Source organism: Empidonax traillii, unplaced genomic scaffold, assembly GCF_003031625.1.
Source record: "Empidonax traillii isolate 1590-97213 ecotype Southwest subspecies unplaced genomic scaffold, ASM303162v1 scaffold858:size584839, whole genome shotgun sequence".
Lineage (NCBI taxonomy): Eukaryota > Metazoa > Chordata > Aves > Passeriformes > Tyrannidae > Empidonax > Empidonax traillii.
The window spans coordinates 276221-302282 of record NW_020956051.1 but is presented as its reverse complement, the minus strand read 5'-3'; positions in this window follow the sequence as shown (position 1 = coordinate 302282).

Here is a 26062-nt window from a genome sequence, read left to right as displayed (position 1 = left end):
AATTTAAACTACAAAGAGAATGCAGTGGAAATTCCAGGAGAGAGGCTATCCCATTATAACTTGTAGCAAGAATGTGACTCAATATAACCTCTCTAGAAGGAACCAAACTATATCAAGGAAGAAAAACTTAGAGTCTATGTAGAGTTGGGGGGAGGGTTGACTTGTCAACTTTTTTAGCTTGTATTCCCATTTCAACTTATGGTTGTCAAAGTGAAACATATTCAATACCATTCATGCTTCAGGAACTTTGGAAAAATGAGACTTGCACAGTTATAAAGGCAAAGGGAAGAACTCATCACAGTTTTCCAGTACGTTAAGGGCAGATACAAAGAGGATGGAGGCTTTCTTTCAAAGGAGGCACATGGAGAAGATAAGACACAACAAATACAAGTTACACCAGGAGAGGTCTCATCTTGATATATGAACAAAATTTTTTAAATTAAGATCGTTCATTCACTGGAAGCACCTTCTTAGGGTCATGGTAGAGATTCCATCACTAGAGGTTTTCAAGACACATTTGGACAGTGTTCCAGACAATCTCATTTAGGTTCCCTTTCCCACAAGAGGTTGAACTTGATGATTTTTCAATATTTTTTCCAACCTAGACTGTTCTATGAATTCATGATTCTGTGATTCAATACTGTAGAAGGGAAAAACAATCTCTTATTCATGGCAAAAAGATGATAGGGAGAGTACGTAGAAAGACAAGCTTCTTTCCAAATAGCTAGATGGTTACCTTTCTCCTGTACATTTCTCCAGAACTAAAATTTTCTTATTTTTCTTATTTTGTCTTAAGCTCAATGTAAATTCCTTTAGGAGCTTGTGCTTCCTACTTATACATCATCAGTCTCAAATTTCCAGATGTGGTCTCACAAGAGCAGAGTAGAGCACAAAATCACCTAACTTGACCTACATACTTTCTTTTTATGAAACCATTTCCTAACGTTGATGTCCATTATTCTACAGACAAGTGCTCAGTTGGCTCTATTGGGAGTCTGGCACTTGCTTATGCAAAGACCCCTTTGTTTAGAAGTTTGAATCTCTAACTGAATTCTACCTTATAGGCACATCAAAGGTCACCTAATGCCAAGTTGCCTGGCTTGATCTGGCACCTAGCTTCTCTTTTAGAAAGTCACAGAACCCAGATTATATCTGCCAGTCCTATGCAGATATCTCCTCTACCCAAGGGGATTTCGAGGTATGAACCAGAAAGGGACCACAGTATCAACTTAGTGTGCATGCATTTGATTATCAGCCTCCTTATCGTAAACAAAAACAGCATAGCTAATATCTCTGAAGACACCTCTTCCCTGAATTACACTACCATAAATATCAGAATGTCTTACAGTGTAAATTAATATCTTTGATCTGTTTGCAGTCCTTTGACATGATACATCCTAAGGGGTTACAAAAGCAATAAGGACTAAATATTTGTACATCCTATACACAATGGTTTCAAGATTCTGCTATATATTCCTATAATGAGGGGGAGTAAGTCATCACACTTCTGTGAAGTAATTAAAATTAATGCTCATTAATGCATTGTATCAGGCTTACGTGGAACAAACATGAAACTGCTTGGAACGGCAGACGTTTTATTACATTAATAACACAGTTTTATGAGTTATTTTATATCTAGATAGATAGAATAAAGGTAGAGATAGGTAGATAGATAGATAGATAGATAGATAGATAGATAGATAGATAGATAGATAGATAGATAAAAAGACAACTGATTCTTTTACTAGTTTGAGAGATTAGCACATTTCTTTTCAAAATTTTGCCCCTTTATGCATGCAATAGATACATAAATCCAGCACAAAAGGAACACAGCACATTGTCCTGCATAATCCTGCTCCTGCCAAGCAGAACTAAAAAGAATATACGCATATATATATACATATAACTTCACCTAATATTTACTGAAGAGACTTCTGACTAAGTTAGGTCATGAAAAGATAATTTTAGGCATGATAATCTATAGTCTTCAGTTCAAATGGTTATGATGATAACTGGAATGTATTTGTTTAACTGCCAATGTATTAACACATTTGTTATAAAGTTTAAAATTTACGTAAAGTTCAAGATTGTTCAGTTATTGAAAACATACATGAAAACAAACATTTACTGTAACTCACAGTATACAACACTCAAATACACTGCTATTCAAGGCAAAATCTATCTGACTAGAACCCTTTATTTTATTTTCTTTGGGATGCTGTACAAAGCTAAATTGGTAAGAAGTCTTAAATTCGAAAGCTTTATAAGCTAAAGAGCAGGTTAAACACATTTGTTCCATGTGGATTTCCCTGTTTCTCCCTCTCTCACTTTTTTTTTTTTTTTTTTAATCAACTTGGCAATAATGCAACTAAAACCGTCTGGCCTTTCAGTCAGTCAGCTCACTGTCATGGATGCCATTTCAGAGCACTGAAATGCTGCTGGTGTGTCATGGGATCCACACTCAGAGCTTTACTTTTCTCCCAGCTGTAGGCCTATCGTGTCAAACTGACGTTGCGCATCACTCAGCATGATGATACCAAAATAGCTATCAGCCAGGAGCAGCACACAGAGCAGCCTGTCACCATGTTAATCTAGCCCTGACTTATGCCAGTTTCCATCAGCATGAACCAAAAAACTACCCCTTTGGCCCAGGGAAAGAGAAGGAAATAATATGGACAACACAGAAGACCAGTAGGACCAAGACTATCCTGACAAACTTTACATTTCAACTTGAAAGCTACTTTCAGGTCCCTGTGTCCACTTGCATTTTTTGTGTATTTGAGTTGCCAAGACTGTGCTTGTGGAAAGCAAAGAAAATCTTTAGCACATAGTTTCTACTAGGACTGATATTTATATAACGTGTGAATGCTTTACAAACCAGAAAGAGACCAATCCCTGGAAATTGTTGTCCAAAGTTTTACATAATTCTTTAACTATTTTCATACCAGAGAGTCCCCACAAAAATTATCTGCCTTTTCTAGCTTTCCATTTGCCTTTTACTGCTGAACCTCCATCTGTTGAACTTGCTGTTGTTACAATGCTAATGTGAACCAAGTTTCTGAGCGTAGTGCTTGCCTTACATACTCGGGAGAGCAGTATTGTATGAGTACAAATGAGGCCATCTAGGTCAGAAAACTCATCAACAGATCTCTTTTAGGACAATGAGCTTTCACACTGATTTTCATAACATTTGAGTTTGATTTATACATTTTAAGACCTACTTGTTAAGTAGTTCGGCTTAGAAAGCTTGTTGTTGCATTTCACATCTCAGGATACTCAGGAAGCAAGTGTCATTCATATTCATATAACTCTAGTGAGACCAACTCAAATAATTTGTCCTTGAGGTCTTTTGTTTGTTAATAATGCTTCTAAATGACCCAGGTTATTTTACAAGGGTGTAAACATATTTCTGTTGTCTGCTGTGGAAATAACTTTACTCGCACCACAAAAGGCTTTCAAATAGTTTACCAGGCTTAGGACAAGTGGTAGTTGCCATTCATTTCTTTTATTCACCTTTGTTATATGCAATACAAATTGAAAAATGCAAGAATAAGCATGATGAAATTAAGCCAATCTGAGTCTGAGGTCAACGGTATTGTGGAGTCTACCCATTTTTCAAAATGAGATCAGGAGACTTTTTTTTTTTTAAAGGTTACTTTTTTAACTCTGAACTAGCCCAGCTAACAGCAAGTGACCTCTGCTTTATGCTGCAGACGCATCATTCAACAGAATGATGAAGAAAGTTCTTTCAAATGGTTGTGCTTTAAGAAAAGGAACACTCTCTGTGTATAGCCTCGCTTATTGGCCTCTTTAGTACTTAAGATCTGTGACCAAAACCTTTCCAGGCCAGTTAGTTACTCAGGAGTAATTCGAAGTTATGTTTCCCATGATTCAGGAGAAGGTTCCTTCTCCAGTGCTCAAGAGTGCATCAATGTTTTCTGCAGTTATTTTATATTATCCTTTTAGTTTGTAGGGTAGTTTGTGAGCATTTGGGCTGAGTTCTTTCCTCCAAAGCCTCTTTTGTCAAAGATGACCTTTTGTATCCAGTGGAGGTCTTTTTAAAACACATTGAAAACTACTTATGCCTTCATTTGCTTATATTTTTGTGGGGAGAGAAGAAGAAAGAAAATTCTGTATTTATATTTTTTTGGCAATACTGTAGTTGAAAAAAAAATTGAGCAGAGTTGCTTTAGAAAACTTTTTTTTATTCTCTTTTGGCTATTGTTTATGATTACTAGACATGGCTTTCGATATGTACTTGTTTTTTCTTGTTGAAAATTTTCCTATTAGTTTTACTTTGAGGGGTTTTTGATTTTCATTAACTCTAAATGATGCTTGGGTCTGACTGCTTCTCATAATAGCTTTCCACATTGTGCTGATGAGCTATTTCTCTCTCCCACCCAAACCATTCCTAGACATATTGCCAAATATATCTAGAGTTTCTCCAAGTTTTTCCTCTCTTATCAGAGGTGAAATCCTGAGAGTATGGTGGAAAAGCTACCTTAGCAAAGGGTTCAAACTCTTCTCTATCTTGGTGGCAGAGGATACATCTGGAACTAAGCATTCTTTGAAAGCACTTTTTAAAATAAAATTTCACAACACAGCACATAAGTCATGGTTATTTTCTACTTTGGCTTCTCTGATATACAAATGTCCAAAAGAATGTTACAAATTGCTTACTTGGTTCCCAAATATTTATGAATCACACTGTGGGTTAAACAACCAGTCTCACCAACCTGGGTCATCCCTGCTATTATATCCATAAGTTCTTCATATGCCAGTGGTGCTGTTTAGTTTATCATTGTCCATCCCAGCCTTCTACAGCAAGCCTGTGCAGTCTATAGACTGCAGACTGCAGCCTGGGTAAGATTTTTTTTCAATAAAATAGGTTTTCACAGCATTTGTCAGAGCTAAGACTTTTTGTTTACAGAAACATATCTTGTGTGTTGAGGATTTTTCCCAGGAGCAAGATGGGCTTATAGATTGGTTGTAACTTCTGAGGCAAGGTTTTCAGAGCTGTAGGAAAGGTTCCATGCAAGTTTTGGACTGAGTACCCTATTCATTGCAATAGCTGATTATACCTTCTCTGGTTGTGTTCAACACTGAAGTCTTAAAGTTCTAAGGAACAGAAATATATTAGTAATTGAGCTCTTTTCATTAACCCTTCTCACTCACTCAAGAAAACTTTGTTTCCTCTTTCAACAGGAAGTAGTTACACTTTCTGTTCTTTAGTAATTTCAGAGAAGTGCTTTTAAAGATCATGTACCCATTATAAGAAATTTTGATGCTGTACACACTGCATCCAGAACTAAAACCACGTTAGTCATGCTATGACTGTCTTATAAATAGAAAACTTGTGCTCATTCTTATATTGCTGGGATCTCTCTGCATCATTCAGTGTTTCCATTGTGAGACAAAAGTGTGCCATCTAAGCAGGTACTTCATATTTTGTACAGCATTCTTGTCCATTACTTCCAGTAGACTGAGCTACTGTAGGCTTCTATTTTGTGTGTGTGTGTGCTTGGATAAGGACATGTTCTCTTAAGATGACACTTAACTATTCCAAAAGGAACCACACCTCATGAGAGAAAACAAGAAATTAAAATTTTAGATAACTCACACGCAAAGATTAACAAATATCATTCATCTTCCACTATTTAGAAAACTGATTAGACAGTACAGACTCAAATTTGAATAGGTTTTCAAATGATATGCAGTTCTGTTTGCCCTTCACATCATACAGATATATCATCCTCACTAAATTAATCTACTTTTTGATGGAGATGAGCTTATGGATGAAGAAAAGCTGTTTGAAAATTCATCAGATGAAAATTAAGATTACACTGTGAGGTAGCGAAAAATACACTTTGCAAATAGGCATGTTCTCATTTATTTGATAAAGCGTAATCATGACTAGTTGATTTTTAACACAAGTTACTGAAAAATTGTTTTTCTTCACTCATAGGAACTTTTCAGGACATATTAATATCCAGGGAGAAGTAACTGATTTTGGCTAGGACACTCCATTATAATTTTCCTCAAATAACCTGACCTTCTGTCTTCTGAATATACTTAGAAGGATTAAAACAACATAGTCTTGGACACAAAATAGAACTCCAGAAACTACAGTCAAGGCTGAAATCCAGCAAAGGACTTTGTAACTTACCATAAGGACTTTAAGCTCACCCACTGGGTTGGATTTCTCTTAAAATAAACCAACAGATCAACCAAGCAAGCAACCAATCAACAAAACTAATTTTTCCTAAAAAACCCGCTACGGTTAACGAGCAAAGTGCTGCCTGTTGCCAGGTGAATTCAGGTTCTTTGCTGGACAAAACACTGGTGGGACCTGGTCCAAAATTTCTGAAGACTTAAGGACCGGTTCAAGCCCTTCTAATCTTATCCTCTGTCTTCAAAACCAACTTTCTTGACCTTCAGTCTTCTAAGAAACACCTATCAGAATATATGCAAATGTAAAAAATATTTTACCTTTTTTCCTATACAGACAGTTATCCTCCAGGAAAAGGCAGAGAGAAAGAAGAAAATAACCTGTATGAATTAACAGCTCTGAATTATTAATTGTTAAGAGTATTGATAATATTTTCAGGTGAAATAAGGAGTTTCTTTCCTGCATACTTGAAATAACTCATAAGGTTATGGCAGGATTGACTGACCCCCAAGTATAGATTTTTATTGTTTATCATTCAAATGTACTAGATGTATCAAATTCTTACTAGACAGTTAATGCTGTTTCTGTCACTCAGGATTCATAACGTTTTAAAATAAACTAATATTTGACTTCTAAATTATGGAAACAACCTCTGATTTCTATCAATGGGAAGTAGGAAGCAGGTTGCTACTCATATCTTCTATATTTTTTGCTCACATCATAAGGTTTGGTGTGATTTCAACATCCAAGACTCAGATATATTTACAAGAAAATGAACCAGTGATAATGGTTTCCAAGACACAGTTAATTAAATATGAATGTCATTAAGTAATATGTTTTTCTTTAACTCAAAAAAGAAAATAATTGAAACTACTAGTAATGTACCAACTCTAAAGTAATTAAAACATGAGGATGTTTGTATCTATTCATATGGTATGAGCTATCACTCAAAAAAAATTCAGCCCGATGACTCCAAGATCTAATAAAAAAGCAGGTAATTTATCTGTTTTCAACCATATTGCACCCACTAAGTTCCTTTTTAAACTCCTGCTTCTAAAACCAGCAAGTTCTCTTGCCTGTTTAGGTGGAGGCAGAGCAGAGCTTTGCACCACTGTAGGGAGGAGGCAGAGCTCAGAAAGGAGGGAAAGGTGGGGAGAAGATGTTTTAAAGATTTATTTTAATTCTCATTATCCTGCTCTGATTTTTTTTAGTAATAAATTAAATTTCTATCCCCAATTGAAGTCTGTTTGATGGTATTTAGTGAGTGTTCTCATATAGAACTTATCTCAACCCATGAACCCTTTTTTCTCTCCCCTGTCCAGTTACGGAGGGGAGCGATACAGAATCTTTGGTGGGTGCTTGGCCAAGTTCAACCCACTACAGTAGCTCAAAATGCATATACATTATTTTCCATTATCATGAAATAAATTCTCTAAAAAAAACTAAAATCACCTCAACAACATGATAAAATATAAGCATAACATCTGGATGAGATGTTATATCAATCTTTTATCCTCAAGCTAAACTATGACCTATATCTTCAGGAAAGTACAGAATTCCCTTCTAAATGTATACCTGCTACCTGAACTGACCGCTGAGGGCCTGTAACACATTATGCATTTAATAAATTTTGTTTGCTCTTTATGAACAGAAAAGAGAAAACCCAGCTAAGTGGATTTAGAATTTGCATGGTAACACAGAGATTTATACTGATTTCATTCTGACTGACAGGTTCTGTATTACCCAGAAGACTGCAGAACAAAACTACTTCAACTCAAGAACTGCCTGCTGAGATATATCGTTTAACAAAACATTAGGCAGAAAGGAACAAAATTGTTCAGCATGAGAACTTCAGAAATAGCTAAGACAACTTCAGGACAGAATTTCATCAAGAGGTGAAAGTGAAAAGACATAAACTGTTATTAAGTGTTAATAACTAATTGAATTTTCTGCATTAAATTAAAATGGAAGATCTGCTTGCTGTTGTAAATGTAGCTCATCAAGTTAAGAAATTGTTAAAGTTGTATTCTCTCAGAAAATATTCTGTTTTATTAAAATGGAGATAGAAGTTACAAAACCCAAATGTAAGTCTTATTAATATCCTTTCAGAGGCGTTGTATTTCTCAAAAAGTTCAACCAGAAAGAAGTTCAGCCACTGTGCTACAGAGAAGATTACTTTGTTCATTTTCAGAAATTACAGTGATACAGGAGGTAGGACCACAGCCAGAACAGCCAGTGGGAACAGAGGTGAAGGATTTGAGAGATATGGAGGGAACATTATGTGACATTGCCTTGAAAAAACAGCCTTTAAGAAATTTGCTTGTTGTCTAATTTTGCTAAATATTTTAGAATTTTGTATTATTTCATTGATTTAATTAATTTCTTTAACACAAAACCTGTGATCAAATTAAGAAACTGGCCAATAATACAAAGCCATGAGGTTAATCTACTCAAGAGATAACTCTAATAGCACCTAGAAAGAACTAGATAACCTTGAAACATAAAGAAAGAGAAATGTAATGGTAAAATAAAATAAAGATCCTGAATTTAAGAAGTAACAGGAATTTTCAGCATCAGCCAGAACTGAAGGAGGAGAGAAACATAGTTACCTTAGCTAATCAGAGCAAGATCAATAACCAGTAAAGGGAACCAGCAGTGGATAATGAGATTAAAAGGTATTTCAGTCAAGCTGCTATAGTTGAATTAGGTAAATGTAAATGCCATATGATGGCTAATTGAAAATACAACTTTCACAATACATGTTTAGGTACAAGGAACTCACACTAGAAAAGCTGAAGAGAGTAAGTACTGGTATGCTCTGAGCAATGACCAGCCCATCATATGAGGTGCATTTAGAGGACACTGACTTGTTTTCAATCAAGTAAAATGAGAACAAGGAAGAACTTGTTATCTGTAGGTCTGGGGTAAACAAGAGAGGAAAAAGGAACGTTTTCATTTAGAGTATAGAATATGATGGGATGTAAATGGGTATTAAGAGATCAGAAAAATTCTAGTTTCCAACCTGTCAGGTAGTGAAATCTGGAACAGCCTTTTTAGAGGCTTCTCATCCATCATATGCTTACCATCCTTCAGTTTTGATTAAATAAAATTCAATTAACTCACCACACTATTATTAAATTGTAGAAAACTGTGGGCTTACAGATATCAAAGATGTTGAATGAATTGGTAGAAGTTGACTGCAGTCTCACCTCCACTTCTCCCAAAAGTATAAATTAGCATTTGAAATCCTCAGTGGCAGAGGATGAGAATACAAGCACCTCACAGACAAGTTGACAGGCTTTCTTCTCTCTCCTTCCCAAAGCAAGGACACCTCTTTGGTAAGATTTGTATCTCCAACTGCATTGGAGTGTACCCAGGAACACTTGCACATAGCATTATACTGCATTTTGTAGGTCTAGTGAATTTATCACTGGTAATCTAAAATAATCCATAAACTATTGCTCCAATAAACCACACCACTGGTGAATCTGGGTTCACAAGAACTGAACTCAATTAGACTTATAGTGTTGAAACTGTTAACCGCACTTGGTGAATCTGTGATCATGAATAAGACCAGATTTGTAGTGTGAACCATAGTATTGGTACAACTATTGATAGATTCACTTAGATAGGCTTATAGTGTTGAATTGGTTCTAATTAGAAATTTGCCTCACCCAGCCACTCTGATTGCTGAGGACTTGCTGGAAAACGAGGGAGTTTCTTTTCTGCCAAACTGAAATACTCTTAATACAACAAGCATATGTAGCAGTTGCACTGGAAGACAAACTTCATAAATAATGAGCACCCCCTTCCTCGTCTTTATCTTAGCTTTTATATCTCAGCAGAACACAGAATGGTCTGTGGCAAGGGGCCAGCAAGGATCACTGAGTCCAGCTCTTAGCCCTGCACGGAACCATCCCCTAAAGTCACATCATGTGCCTGAGAGTATCATGCAAATCCTTCTTGAACTCTGTCAAGCTTGGTGCTGTGATCACTTCCATGGGGAGCCTATTCCAGCACCTGAGTGAAGAACCTTTTTCTAATATCTAACATAATGTGATCCTCTTCCTGTGGACTTCTCAGTGGTGAGAGTCCCAGTCTTGTCAACGTGATGGTTGCAGTCTGGATCCATCGAGGGAAGCCCAGGATGATGAGGGAAGGAGCCATGGGTGGTGAGGGAAGAAACCCATGGTGATAAGAGGAGTCCCATGGGTTTTTTATTATGCTGAGGCTAGGTAGAAACACCCCCAGTACCTCCCCGAGGCAGTTTTGCAAAATAATACTGAATCACAGGACATTTCATGAGTCTTTGACACCTTCTAAGTTGTTAGAGAGGCCTGTTATATCAGAGTTGAGTCCATAAAGGCTCATCAACCTTGAGCCCTTGTGCGAATGTTTAAGCCATTAACCATTTATGTCTCTCACAATCTCAGCTAGACCCAATACAATATTTGTGTATCAACATAGTTACACTATAATAAATTTAGACTAAGAAAACCTTTAAAGCCTAAATTCTTCTTTACATATTTCTCCAAAGCTAAAGCAATAAGATCAATGTTGTAGAATAACCTCATATATTAAAGTCTCTTATACACTAAAGCTGTTATAGCAATTTTTGCCACTGCTACCTAGAGATGCCTTTATTGGTGACAGAAACAGAAGCAGAGGCATAGCAGTAGTTATTGAAATGAATTCACTTTACTCATTTACTCTGTGACATGCACAAAGAATTACACCAGTTAGGTTTAAGATACAGCTTGCGAATATAATTCCCTATGAAAGGCATTATGAGACATCTTTTGACATATCAGAAGCTTAGCACAGAAGGTTACTATCAGCCCTTGTGCTTACCAAAGAGAAACAAAAATGCTGGAAGATAACTACTGCTTCATTGCACTTTCAGAAATGAAACAACCCTGAGAAGTACAAAACAAAAAAATCCTGGGCAAAAGACACTTTTACCTGCGTTAAATATTTCTAAGCATCTGCTAGGGAAGTAAGAATTCAGTATGAAGGGTCTGCAACATACTCATGATCCACTTGCAGAATGTAGGGGAAAAAGATAATAGCGAAATAAAGTTAAAAGTATGAAAACCTTGCAAAACCTGAACATTTTCTTTTTTTTTTTTTACATTCTATTAGCATCAAATTCAGTATTGAGAGGAAGTATCCAGAAAGACCTTGGATGAAGTGGAGCACAGGATCACACGCAGAACACTAAAACTGTATTTAGAAATATAATCACCAACTTAGGAATTGCTAAATGGCAATACAATATATCTGAACTCATTAAAGTGATGTGGAGCACTGACAAACTGAAAGGGGTTCAGTGAGCAGACAACAGGCACTACCTATTCATACAGATGTTCAGCTACTGCACTCAGACACTCATTTACAATCCTTACCTACAAAAGAGCCTAAGTGAAAATTTTATCCATTCTGAAATCATGCAATGACAGTTCATTGAAAAAAGTAATTAAATTTAGTGAGGTTAGAAATATAAGGAGCATATGCTCAGATAGTAGCTTTTGCGGATGAACATGAATGCTTTAGGATGTGCAAAAGCAGTTACTGGAGAAACCATACATGAAACAGTATGTTTTGAAGTAAGCAAAAGTTTGATCTATTTCCATATCTTTAAAAGTTTATTCATATGGACTTAGTGATAAGATCATACAAATTAAAATTAGCTAAAAGACCATGAAAAATAGGAATGGAAAACAAAAATGTATCAATTTGTGATGGCTCAACCTCAGTGCTCACATATATAAGATTATATCAGTATGTTTTATCAGTATATATAGCAGTATATTATATCAGTACTGAAAGATAGAAATATGCAAACCATCGAAGGGAGATGCAGTTGGTAACAATGGAATATTTATACCAGTGCAACACCACTTGAACAAATCAGTTTCCTAGCCTGCTTTCCGAGTAGAGCCCAGACAATCTACAACTACCCACAATAAATCCATCCACTCAAAATTACCTCTATATCTGCATGAGATTCCTAGAATATACTCTGGGGCACCTCAAACAGTCCTGATGTTGAATGGAGGGAATGCAAAATCAGATTATTTTGATAATTTGTGCTTCTTAATGAAATTCCTATGAATTCCTATGAAATTCCTAATGAATGTTGGTCAAAAGAAGTTGCTGATCAAAAGTCTTACAGAAGGAATAATGTATGAACTGAAGCAAAATTCAATTGCTTTTTTTTTTTTTCACTTTTCTATTGGATAAAAGCAAAGTTTCTTATTTATACTTCAATAGTCACATGTTCTCTTCAGTTTGGTAATAAATATGTACAAAGCAAATACTATAACAATATAACATATGAATAGTTTCACTTTTTTTTTTTTTTTAATTTCCTAATGCATCTCTTACATTTTCATCAGTGTTACACTCTCATAGTCTTCTATGGACCATGAAAGTTTGTTAATGGAGATTGACATGCAAAGCAGCTGTTTAGATAAAATACTTTGACATATAGACCAGAGTGTTCAGACCCCTCTGGTGACAAATAATATACTATTAACTCAAAAAGAGTCGTTCTTCACCAATATAGGAAAATATCTTTTTAAAATGCCCTTGTGTAATCAACTGAGATACCCACCGGAGTCTATTATGTTGGTGACAGAATATTTCCATAATTAGAATGTCCAGTGTCTTGTTTTCTATAGCTAGACTGATGCTACTGCTACTAGCACAGAATATCTCCTTACTAACCCAAATAGCCACATTGGTGTAGAGAAGAAGGAAGACCTCTCCAAGAAAGGTCTGTTTAATACCTAGGAGCAATATAGATTAAAAATCACACTGAAAGGTGACACAGCTTAACATTTCCCTAATTGCCTGTTATTTCATTTGTTATGTTTCAGATTCTTTTGTGTACCAATCCTAAAAATATCAGACATCTCTTCTCAGGAGAAATGTATTGAAGAGTCTACATTAACCTGCTCTGATGTGTCTGAGGACCCACCAACAGAAATTCTGTAGCATTGTAAAGACCCTAAGAGTCTCCATTGCATCTAATTCTCTCCTTTCTTTTTGAGGGCAAGGATGGTTAGTTTCCTAAGAAGAGCTTCGTTGCTCCTTTTATTTATAGAAAGTGTAAGGGCTTCCTCTGTCATCCAGCTGGGAAGACAAATATATCAAAAGGTGCTCTGCCCCATCTGAACATAGACTGGGATTAACCACCATGTGCTACTCTTTTCATTGACTCTTAGAGCTTTGACTGGCAGCTAAAGTTAAGTGAAATATACACCATCCTTAATGTCCAAACTACTCTATGTCCAGTGTATGTGGAGGGGGTAACAATACTTACAAATTCCTAGACACCTGTAGCTGCTGTAATTTTTGTGGTGATTTGCTAATAAGGAAACACAAATAGTATTTCCTAACAGTGGTCTGAATCCATATTCACCTCTGGAAAATTACCATAAATCCTTTGCAGATGACCAAGAACAATGTGCCTCAACAACCTTGTACTTCTCCAGGAGGAAACGACAACACAAAAATCATGTTGTTTCCCAAGATTTTTTTAAAAATTACTGTGGGTGAGATTTATACTTCTTCTAGCTTTCTTCTCTCTATCAAACTGAGCTCTCTAGCTAACAGGAAAACTTCAAAAAGGTTTGCATTTACTTTCAGTTTGGATAGGCAGACTGAATTTCAAATAATTTTTACAAAACATTATCCAACTCTCTGAAGGCTGGATTTAGACCTAACACTGATTTGACCTTGCATCACACCTACTGAATTCAGTAGGATTACTTCTGACTTACATTGGAATAAATGAGATTCATACCTCTGAGGTCTGCAAATGGGAGTATATTCAATATAAGAACTGCTTATCTTCCAAGATTCCCTACGCTTCTGAGTTCAGATGGGAATTTCTCTTCAGTAACATCTCTCAAGATATCTTTGCACTTCCTGTGCTGGTCAGCTCTCAAAAACTCAAGTGGTAAAAATATGAAAAAGGAAAAAATGCCTAGAAATATTTCAGAACCTCAATAAAATCTGTATCACATTTGGAAATTGGACCATTTTTGCAAGAACACCTACAGATAAGATAGAATGAACAGAGCTGTTTAAATTCCCAGCTGACTCTCTGTCCCTAATTCTATTCTTGTAGTCAAGTCTCCCTGCAGTCTATTGTTGAGTGCAAAATGATGTTTCATTTCAAGAAATATAGTGAGTCAATGACAAGAGTTTAGTTCCTTGCTTTCAAAAGTGCTTTTATGCAATGGAGAAATGAAAGGTACTAAAATAAAATCATGTTATATTTTTCAAATCTGTTCCCTTGCATTATGCTGAGGACTTAACCAGTCCTTCCCATGATGTCTAAAGGAGGAAAGCAAGGAATTATCTCTGTGCATCACAGAACTCTGAAGTTCAGTCGAGTTATACTTCTCAGCAGAGATTCACTGAGATTCATATCCTTGTCAAGTGTTTTTATAAAAGATAAAGTATCAGCTCTTGATAATCAACCAAAATTTTGCATACACTTTTTTCCCGACAATTATCTCTAGTAAACAGATAACATTTACTGTTGAGCAATATATTTTCTTCACTGGCATTTTCAGTGTAAAAGCAGATTATTATAACTGCAGAGGCAAAACAAGAAAAACTGTTTTCACCAATTTTGTGTGACACTCATGATTAACTAATTCAATTTTCATTGTCTCCCTTTGGATACTTTCTGTTCTTTATGTCTATTACTGAACTATGAAATCTGGCCCAGACTTTAATGGTTTAGAATCATGCTTGCAGAAGAACTCACTATTTTAATGGTGAAAACAGTTTGAATAAAAACCTATTCTCTTTTTTATGTATTTGGAAACAACAATTACTGAATTTCTTCCGCTGAGTTAAATTGCCATTCTAAAGCTCTTTCCAAGTCAAATTATGTTTTACCTGTACTTTTTATTCCCTGATGAAAATGTCCACTTCCTTCTTTACATTTTGATTCTAAATCATCTGACAACATATCCAGTCAGTTCAGGTTTTGCCTGAAAAAAACCTGAAATAATGATAATAATAATAAACAGTAACAACAGTTGTAATAATGTATGTATGTATACATATATTCCAACAAGATAAACCATAAAATGCACCAAAAATTATGAAAATATATTTTGTTTTAAAGCTTCTGTCAGCTACAAAATTATTTATAGCCAACTTAGCTCTGGTATCACTGGAAAAAAATTATGAAAAAACATTCTTTTTTGCACTGCCTTTTTTAGGAAATTATTTTATGGAGAGAAAAATTAATCTCCCAGCCTTTTGTCTACGTCTAGAAAAAACAAAAGTGATGCACTTTCAACCTGCTTTGGCCACTTAACATCCCTCATCCTCACACCCAAAATTCAGATGCTTAATGTAGTCTCTGGCTATAGAGTTTTAAGTTTTCCTACAAAACCAGGATGGTAAATGAACTAATGTTAGGAAAAAGTAATACAATATGTAGTCACATAGGGAAAAAAACTTAAGAAAAATCATCGTGTCACACACTAGCCCCATTATACTATTTGTTTCCCTAGTGATATCTCTTTTGTCAGCACAGGTGTCATGTCTTCTACTGAACAGAAAGGCAGCCTTTAAAACCTGTTTGCCAAAAACAGTCTTCCACGAGCTTTACAGCAAATTATCTTTGTAAGCCCTAGACTCAAGGAAAAATGAAAAGATAACAAGGGGCTGTGAGTCAAAGACTCTAGAAAATGGAGTGGATTTCAACTCACAGAGCAGTTTAGACTAACTGTTGGGTTGCAGTGTTGTTTTACTTACTTAAGACACAGATGCTGAAATCAATTCAGAATTAAAATAAGAAAAGTTTCTGCCTTTCCAGTTCTAAGAATTTCACTTTCTTAGCCTCTTATCCAAGAGGGTGGAGAAAAGCCCTGGTTGTTCTGAGGGCAGCAAAATAACCACATTCAAGCACAAGAATTAAGTTGGCATAAAATAGTCATGAATATTCTATATAAAAGCTCTTTGCCTGTGCTTCCTGTTAAAACTGAGGAAAATATTTAAATTTGTAACTTATCAAAACAGCTTCTTGTTTTGGATGAATGAGCAAGTGGAATTTTACCTATATGTGTAAAAAAATCCATTTCCCTGCCCCAATCTTTTTTCTGCTTTCCAGCCAAACAAAATATCAGAAAGAGACCAACTATTCCAACTGGCAAATTCTCAGTGCTGACAAATTTTCATGAGGCGAGACATCCCAAACGCTGGGCTAAACTTTCATGGTCAAAGCATAGTTTTAAACAATTGACCTAAACTCAAACATCTGCAGATTAAAATGAGACCTCTGTTTTATCTCCTGGATCGTCACAATGTGGAAATAATTTGGTTTCTGAAGCTGGCTTGTGTTGGCATTTTAGTCAAGCCACCCACTTCTCTGTTTCAGTTTTTCCATTAACGCTTCCATTTTACTATTCAGAAAATAGAACTGTGAAGTCATTTACCTCTACAGCTATTATTCATTTTTCCATGATCAATTCTCAATCTTCATCCTTCAGGTCTTCCCAGCCTGTTCTCACTCCTTGTCTTTTTTGTGAGCTTAGCTGACTTCTCATTCCTTATGACAATCTCAAGTTCCTCAGCATCTTTCCCACAGATCCTGCCTGTATTTCATCTTGATTTTCATGCAGTAAGTCTCAAGTCCCACACCAGCAATTATCTCTTTGCCATGTTACTCTAACTTTCGTTTAAGCTTTATAGAGCTGTCAAGTCCTCTGGGAAGCAGAGACTCTCTGATTGCAAAACCTCAATGAGAAGAGCTGTGTGGCTATTTTGGTAGGCTAAACTGATGATGGATGAAGGAAAAGTCTCATGTCAGTTGTGGATTTAAATATAAACAAGAGTTACCAAGCAGGCTCATACACAGAAAAATCACATTAAAACATAGATTTCCAGTTAAACCATGGCTGACAGGAGACACTGGGTCATTCCCTGTCACAACTGGGAACGTCACACTGCAACCCAGAACAGTATTTCCCAATACTCTCTGGCACTAAAACTGCAGTTTAAAGGGCAAGAGATCCAAGACTGCTTTCCTAACCTTGAAAAGAGGGTGGTGATGTCTCTGTCAAACTCTGATTGATTCAGCTTTATAAAAATGTCTCAATATTTTATGTGTCTTAAAATCTATTAAAATTATTTTTAGCTCCCACAGTCACAGAAAAAGCTCACAAAGTAAATTTTACAGGCTCCTACCTTTGAAAGATTTTTCTAAAATAAAAAAAAGGCAATGGTTTCAAAAAATGTCATGATGTCTTGAGCACTTTCAGCTGTCAATACTGATGCTACCCTCTCCCTTTTCAGCTGAATCTATCAACATTAGATGCAAGCAGTCAGTGTGTTTGCAGTTTTGTGACTTTGTTATGCTTAGGGGAGTAATCCCTAGATATTTACTCCTTTCCACCTACATTGCCATCACCAGCCACCACCAACCATCACCATAGAGAAACAACTGCTGACAAGCGCCAACAGCTTTGGGCATAAGTGAAATAGATAGTTGCCTTTTACTGAAAATAATCAACTTTGCTGTAATCTTTGCCTGGGTGTTGTCTTGTCTAAGTGTTGAACTAACAGAATTGTAGGACAGGGTCACAGGAGGTACCCAACCCTATATGAACTCCTCCTTTGCAATACAGTGTTGTAAAGTGGTAACAGCCTGATGCAAAAGAAATAAGAGTTTTTACCTCGGCCTCCCTTTACCTCACTAGCAAAAGAATTTCAAATCTATTAATTTCATGCTTCCCCATTATTTTATATTGCCAGCAAAGCTGATGAGCCTTGAGTCAACATTTCTAACACTATGATAGGCATTTCTATAGCATTTTAATCTATGGAAGAGTGAAAGAGTACTGCAATAAAAATTAACAAGGAAAACTGGACAGATCATTGGCTTAGGGTCCCAGTGAGAACAACACATTGAGCTTACATTAGAATGAAAAAAGATTATTTCGAAATTAACCCAGTTGATGGTAGGTTTCCACAAAACAATTCTCACTGCTGGCAAAATGAGTAGAAAAGAACAGCAAGTTTGCACATGTTGAATTTTGCCTGAAATGTGAAGCAGTACTTGTTCAAAACATCAAGCCTTGTATTTATGTCCAGGAGAAAAATGTTTTGAGAATTTTCCCCACAGAATATATAGGAAGATTGAATTAAAAAATAAGCACCTTTCCACACAAACAAGCAAACTGTTTTATTCACTTATTAGCATCTCCACTGATTCTGGTGGATCCTAAGGCCCATTTCTGACTCAGTACTAAACTAAACAGTCATGCATCCTGGACTTTTGTTTTGTCACTGGCTGACACGTCTGTTTATTTATTTAAATAATAATCTGCTAATAAAATAAATAAGTAAATAAGTAAATAGGTAAATAGGTAAATAAATAAAATTAAAGACAATATTATCCTAGTGCATATTCTATGAAATTTGCCAAATTAGCTCATCATTTTCAAAAAATAAAAATTTCAGTGGTAAAAAGTTTCTTGGTAATAAATCCATATGAAACCCTACAAAAATAACAACTAAAATAATAACTATTCCTGACAAAACCTTGAAGCAAAATTAACGCTTAAGTACAATTTTAGCAACTGCAACCTCTAGGCAGTAGCTGAGTTGATGACCAAAAATATCTATTAGACACATTTTATATTTATTGAAATAGGGAGGCTTCTGGCACCATACTTGCAACCTAGACAGAAAGTATGATGGCATACAAAGGTCAGCTCTTCTGAAGATGTGAATCACAGAATCACGGAATGGTTGGGTTTGCAAGGGACCTCTGGAAGTCATCTGGCCCAAGATCCTTGCTTAAGTAGGGCCACCTAGAGACAGTTTCCCAGGACTGTGCCTAGACAGGTTTGAATATCTATAAGGATGGAGTCTCCACAACATCCCTGGGCAACCTATTCCACTGTCCAGTCACCCTCACAGTAAAAAAAAGTGTTTCCCGATGTTCAGAGGGAATCTTCCATGTTTCATTGTGGGTTCACAGGCTCTGGACTTGTCACTAGGCACCACTAAAAAGATCTCTTTGCACCCTCCCTTCAGGTATTAATTCATTCACAAGATCCTCCTGCACCTTCTCTTCTCTAGGCTGAACAGTTACAGATCACTCAACCTTTCCTCACCTGTGAGGTGTCCCTGTCCTTTCATCATCTTTGTGCTGTTGAAGTCTCTGGTATAACCTGATCTTTTTGTGAGGCTGAGCCCAGATTTGGATACAGCACTCCAGGCACACCTCATCAGTGCTGAGTAGAGGGGAAGGATCACCTCCCTTGACCTGCTGGCAGTACACTGTTTAATGCAGACTAGGATACCACTCACCTTCTTTGTTGCAAGGGCACATTGCTGGCTTGTGTTCAACCTGTTGTCCACAAGAATCCCCAAAGGTTCCTGCCAGGACCCCTAGGTCTTCTTTTTCCATACTTTCCAGCTGTCTGCTTCTGCATGTATAGTGGTGCATAGGTTGTTTTTTCCCCAGGAAAATTCTGTCTTGCAGGCAATGCTGGTATGAATTCAATACAATAGCATTTAGCCAGAGAGTCTTAAAATTAGGTGTTGCTATGATAGTATTACTTTATTTGCAGGAGTCCATTAGGGGATACTGAGGCAGGCTACTGAGTTAATGATGAGGAAAAAATATCACAGACAAAGAAACAGAAATATTTCAGACTAAGGAACCTGTTTCTACGTCTAAAAGGAAGGGAGGCAAGGAAGAACTCTGGAAGTTAGTCACCAAAGGACTTGGGACTGAATACAGAACCAGAAGTGCCACTGTTCAGCAACCACTGCTCAGCATAAGGTACACTGTGTTTGCATCCACTTCGGAGTTCAGGTAAAATCTGCTTTCACAAAAGGTTCCTGTAATGAAGAGTTCTAATCAATATACACTTTTGGCTGTACCAGAGTACTGACAATCATAGCAAGTAGCAAGGGGTGGGTCTATCACATTGTCTGGGAATTTGAAACCTATTTCTGTGTATATTTTTGGAGGATAATTATTATTCCTTCTCTTCTTCCATCTCAACAAACTATCTGGAGACACGAGTCTGTCTTAGAAAATGCAATGATCAGCTGACTGGGTTCAGTTTTTGCATAAATCCTGCATTGCCATTCTGCTAACAGCTCCCTGTAACTGCAGTTCAGATACAACTCCCTGAAGGTATGCACCAAGACAGATACAATCTGCAGCTCCAAGCCAGATGATGAGGAGAATCACAAGGTGAATTTTACAGCCTCTCATAGACTCGCAAATGCTATCTTTCTCTACCAACCTTTCCTTCCCTTCCCTTCATAACAAAACATACGCCTAATAAAATGTCAGACTACCCACAGAACAAAAAACAGTAAAATGAAACTAAAGTTTTCCACAAAGCTAAGCTTCTCATGTGCATAGATCGGCATACAACTACAGGTACATAGCCGCTACTACATGCAACATAAGAAATTTTCAGATAACAGAATTTCTTTGTAGTCATGCACATCAGTAAGCAGAATTGCCTTTTAGCTTTTTCCTATTACTAGGAGTGGGATCTAGAAAGGACGAATTGATGAGTTAACCCAGGAGCAAAGGACTGCTTTATCAATTGTCTCATTTAATCTAGAGGGAATCAATCAGTATCACTATCCTCAAGCTATCTTGTCAGCATTTTTCCCTCCCACCCAGCCCCCTTTGCTTAATTCCTCTCCAGTACTCCACTCAGTTATGAAGTACTAAATACTCACATTTATTTAGATTCTCAGTTTATTGGAAAAAAAAAAGGCAAGTTGTCACTTAATATCTTTGAGGGACTGGCTCCTCAACTCTGAATGTCCATTTGCTAACAAATAAGAGAAATGCGAGCAATGGAAACTAGCAAATATTTGGGAGAAAATAAAAAAATATATATATTTTACTAAGATTTCTGCTCTTAATGCACTGATACTGAGTGTTTATTTTTCATTTCACAATAGCTAGAGAAGCAGAACCAAACACCCTTTTTTATCATAATGAATTCATCTATCCAAGCATCTGTTTACAGACAGATAGCTTTAGGAGGGAAAAGCCTCTGAAATGTTTTAAAAAGCTTAGCAAAAACAATGCCCCTAGTGCAAAACAGTTTAGTTATTTTTCTTAGATTTTTTAAATATACAGCACATAAAGCAATTTTTCTATCAATCGTAATGAAACAACTCTAGAAAACATTCAAAAAATAAAACTGGTTTGCTATTCAGACCTTATAACAATTTACTGGCACAGCAGTGAAAGAGAACCTGGCCTCTCTCCCTGATCTGCTAAAGAACAATAAGAAAACAAGCAAGGATGGAAAGCTAAGTTTATGAACCACTTTTAATACAGATACATACTCGTGTGATACATAACTTATCAGCATTCCTCAAAAAAAAATAACCTCAACAAATTTCACAGCACAAAGTCACACTTTCTTGGAAAGGACAGTTCTGGCACGGCCCCTAAGGAGACCAGTATCTAAAGAATTTGCAAGAAGAAACAGGCTTAACTGAAAGTCCTGTAAACTGAAAACAAAATTCTTACAGATGGCTTTTAAAATTACTTTAGTCATACCCACATAGTCAACTAGATGCTCATTAAATAGACTACCAAATAATATCCACCTAGTAATGTGGCCTGTGTTACCTGTGCTACTTCCTCAAGGGAAGTCCCCGTTCCTTGCTCTGCTACTTCACATTGTACTTGAGTAACACATGCTAGGGCAGTTACATTTGAAAAATTATATTCCACCTGTCAATCAATACCATTATCAAAATATTATATGCGAAACCCCACATTATTTTATCAATTTGTTGCTGTGCTTTCAAGCGTGTCAGATTCACCTGACTACATATTTGAGAGAGAAAAATATATTTAATCATCCTTCAAAATTATTTAAAGCAAATAACCAGAAATAAAAAAAAAAACATCCTACATCTATAGCATTTGAAATAAGAAATGCCAAGACAGTGGTGCATTTAATGTCCCAAAAGTTGCTGGAATAGCAAAAGCCATGCATGAATAAAGAGGGAAACATGCTACAGGGAAAAGCAATAGGTTCTTTTTGTCCTTAGGCCAGTGGAATCTAATCAAGAGTCTGTGCTACTTTTGCACATTTTAGAGAATATCACCAGAGAATTTAGGTTGTAAGAGGTCTGCATAGTGCAGGAAAGAAATTAAATAGAAGTTGCTGTCATACTCATGGCTAAATAAATGACTTCTCTGTCAGACTTAACAAAGTGATAGTATAAATAACTTCCAAGGATAATTTGCTAACACTTGGCTAGTTGGCTTCATTCAGCAATTGGCACTGATAACCTATTCTTGTTCTCAGAAGAGCAATTGCATTTTTTAATTCTTAATTCCCATTGCAGAAAATTGCAGCCTATTGTAAGAACCAATGATTTACCATGGTAACATATATCACCAATATATACATTGCAGAGTCTCACGGTGCCTATCTGTGTCATTGTCTCAGAAAGTGTAGACCTGTATAAAATATAGTGGAAGAAAATGAGAAAAAATGTCAGTCCAAAACATCCTGAAGAAAGCAAACCCACAAAATAAATCTTTTTAATAAATCCTATGCATAGCCTTCATAGAATTACAGATAGTCTAGTGCTGGGATCTAATTGAAATCTATTACATGAACAGAATCTTGTTGGTTGCCCCCTTACTTCTCGTTATGTGCATTAAAACAGCAATTCAGTTATGGAAAAAAGTTATTCTGTATGTGAAAGCACGAAGATAGCTACTGCTGCAACTTTAATAACAACTCGCTTGTCCAAAAGAGTTTGCTGTTGTGCAGAACCAGCTTCAAGAATTTTGGACACTTTTTGTCACGTGTTTCATTACTGCCCTGCTATCCCTAGTCACCTGTCATTCTTCCCAGTTTGAAATCTAAATCTTCCCCAGCTGCTGCTGTGGCTGCTTTATCTTGCATGGCCAATAAAACTGAGAGTGATAAATAGCACCCTGATGGTCAGGCATGCCCCAGGGAGAAGAAAGACCTGAACAAAGGGAATCAGACTTATTTAGTAGCCTTCCTGTTCACAGCTGTCAATTCAAAAGTCTCATATTCATATTCACTGCTGACTACCTCACAACAACCCTTCCTTGACTACATGCTAGCTGAATCACATTATCTCAAAGGTATCTGACAGGGGTAGATATAAATATTTCTATCAATACAGGATTTTTCTGGGAAAAAACACTTTATGTTATTTAAGAACTGCAAACAGAATGCAAAAAATCAATCCTCTGTCATACAGTAGCCATTTTTTCGTCTTATTTACCCTAAAGAGAAGTCCTAAAAGCAGAGGAAGAGAGACCTAAGGCAAATGTGTGACCCCGTACAGGTCCCTCACCATCACTGGTATCAAGAACCATTTTGCAGCATCCTCTGAAAGGTTTAAGGTCTCAACCACTTAAATTTCTTAAAGACTTTGAAGTAACAAAGGACAATAAATCTGGTGACTCAGTCCAAACAGTTACATCAGTACTGTCTCAATCCTAGCTGATGCAACACTTTAGAAACAAGGAGGCAGACATGACCTTTGAACAAAACTGCTAAAATTCTCAAAGCTCTGATTCATGTATAGTCCTCATTGTTGACTGTATTTTAGGGGATAAACAGCTTGAATTTCTTTTTTTCAAAACTGGAAAAAAAATGAAATATAAAGATAATGTTTAGAATAGAACAAGAATTGATGGAAAACAAGAAGCTCAATTTTATTCTCTTTTTAGACATTTTCTGTCTTCCTTCTCCTAATGCTATGGAGCTTCAAGGGGGATGATCCCTGGGTTGTTTCAAGAACAAGTTGTCAGCATTATCATGAACAAGAAAAAACTAAATAGACAATTTCTGAATAGATGTGTATCTATAAATGAATATGTATATATTAAAAAAACCCTTACCCGAGGATTACACCATAATTCACATGCTATTAACCTCATGAAAAAATACTGGCAAAAAGAATGAAAATAGAAGATGCTAGATATTCAGTCTATAAGACTGTGAAGGTAGTGAGAGTCCATGGGAGAAGTTTGTGACATAGAATGAGAAGCAGCTACCTATGAAAACAACCAGACTTTTGTTAAATAGATGGTGCATTTGCCTACTAATGTTAAACTTAACCCATACTGGGTGTAAAATCTAAGACTATTATTGTTACAATTCCCAAAAGCACTTTGGATATTTTCCAAGACAAATAGAAAAATATAGGCCATGACCTGAATTTTGATTTTCAGAAACTTGATATGACAAGTAAAGATCACTGTTTGTATCAAGAGGATAAAGTAAAGAATGATAATGGAATATTATAGCAGGAGTACACAAAAGGCAAGGAAGTTAAGGGGTTAATTTTTCACAGCAACATTATCTTTGCTGGGTTACACAACCTACATATAAACCAGAGCATACTGACATCTACATTTCACAAAGAAAAAGGAAACTCAGGTGCAGCTTTTGTCTAATGTATCAAAACAAACCGCTTTTAACTCAATGAAATTGAGATTTTTCCCAATGTAAGTATTGACATGTTGCATACAAAGAGATATGAAAAACTAGATCTGGTAGCAGAACTTAATTTGCGAAGACAAAACTTAGTGGAAGTCAGCAGACACTTAATACAAATGATAATTTGAATAATTTCTCCTCAAATTCATTCTTGAACAGATGGCCATTTGCATGGTCATTTTTTTTGGTTTCTGCACCAGGGGAAATTTTCTAGAAACACCTCCGTGAACAGAACATGTGGTAGATAAACACTTTGGCACGTAATGAGAAGACAGACTTGCTGTCAGAAGATAGTATTCAGCCACTACCTACCAGTCAGGCCAAAATGAAAAACATCAAAAATGAAGGTAAAGGCTTGAATTACCAAGCTCTTGAGTGCTGGCTACTGGAGGTAACTTTAAATGAACATGCACAAGAATACCAACAAAGTAGCAGAAGTAGACCTGAAGTCCATTTTGTAGATCAACGGCTTGAATGGATTTAAACTTTAGTAATGCCTTTGTAACAACGGTGACAACATGACTTCCTGCGCAAATTGCTTCAGACAAACATCAGGCATAAATATTTCAGAAATTCAAGAGAAGAATAAGACTATCATAAGGAAAAAGCTCCAAAATAATGAGGTTATTAAAGAAAGGCTGCAATTACAAGGATAAAGCACAGCTGACTGAAACAAGTTCAACAGCTAATACAAGGGTATTAGTAGAAATTCTGCTGTAATCTGACTATAAATGTTGATTAAGAAAATTACAAAAGTATTTGAATACCCTAAATTCCACCTAAAGGAGCTTATTGCTATGCAATTGTAGTTACAGAAGGAACTGGCTTTTCAAATAGCCCATAGAAACCTATTTCACTAAACAGAATTATACGAAAGCCTGTGAGGATATAAAACTTTATAAGCAAAAAACAAAGATGAGAGAGAGATGACGGGGTTGAGAACAGAAGGAAAAAAGCCAGTGTTACTCTCTGCCACAGGAAATTACAAGCAGATTCAGGTACTGTACAAAATAGCAGAACTGCAATTTGCATAAGTAAATAATAATTTCTTACTTACTCCCTCCTTTCATTTTACTCACAACCTCTAGTTCACCTGACCTCTATTTTCTTCAACTACTGTTACATTTAAAACCCACTTTCTTTCAAATTAGCTTCCCCATTAGAGCATTCCTGAGCACACTTATGTACTTGTAGAAAACCTGTACATTAGAGCATTTCTGAATTGGTCATTCATAATTTTTCCCCGAACAATAATAACAAATAATTATGATAATCACACTATCAGTAGCAGTACTTGGCCAAGATTACAGCCTAGCAAATGCTTCATGATTTTTAAACTTAGATCCTAAATGGGAAGTGG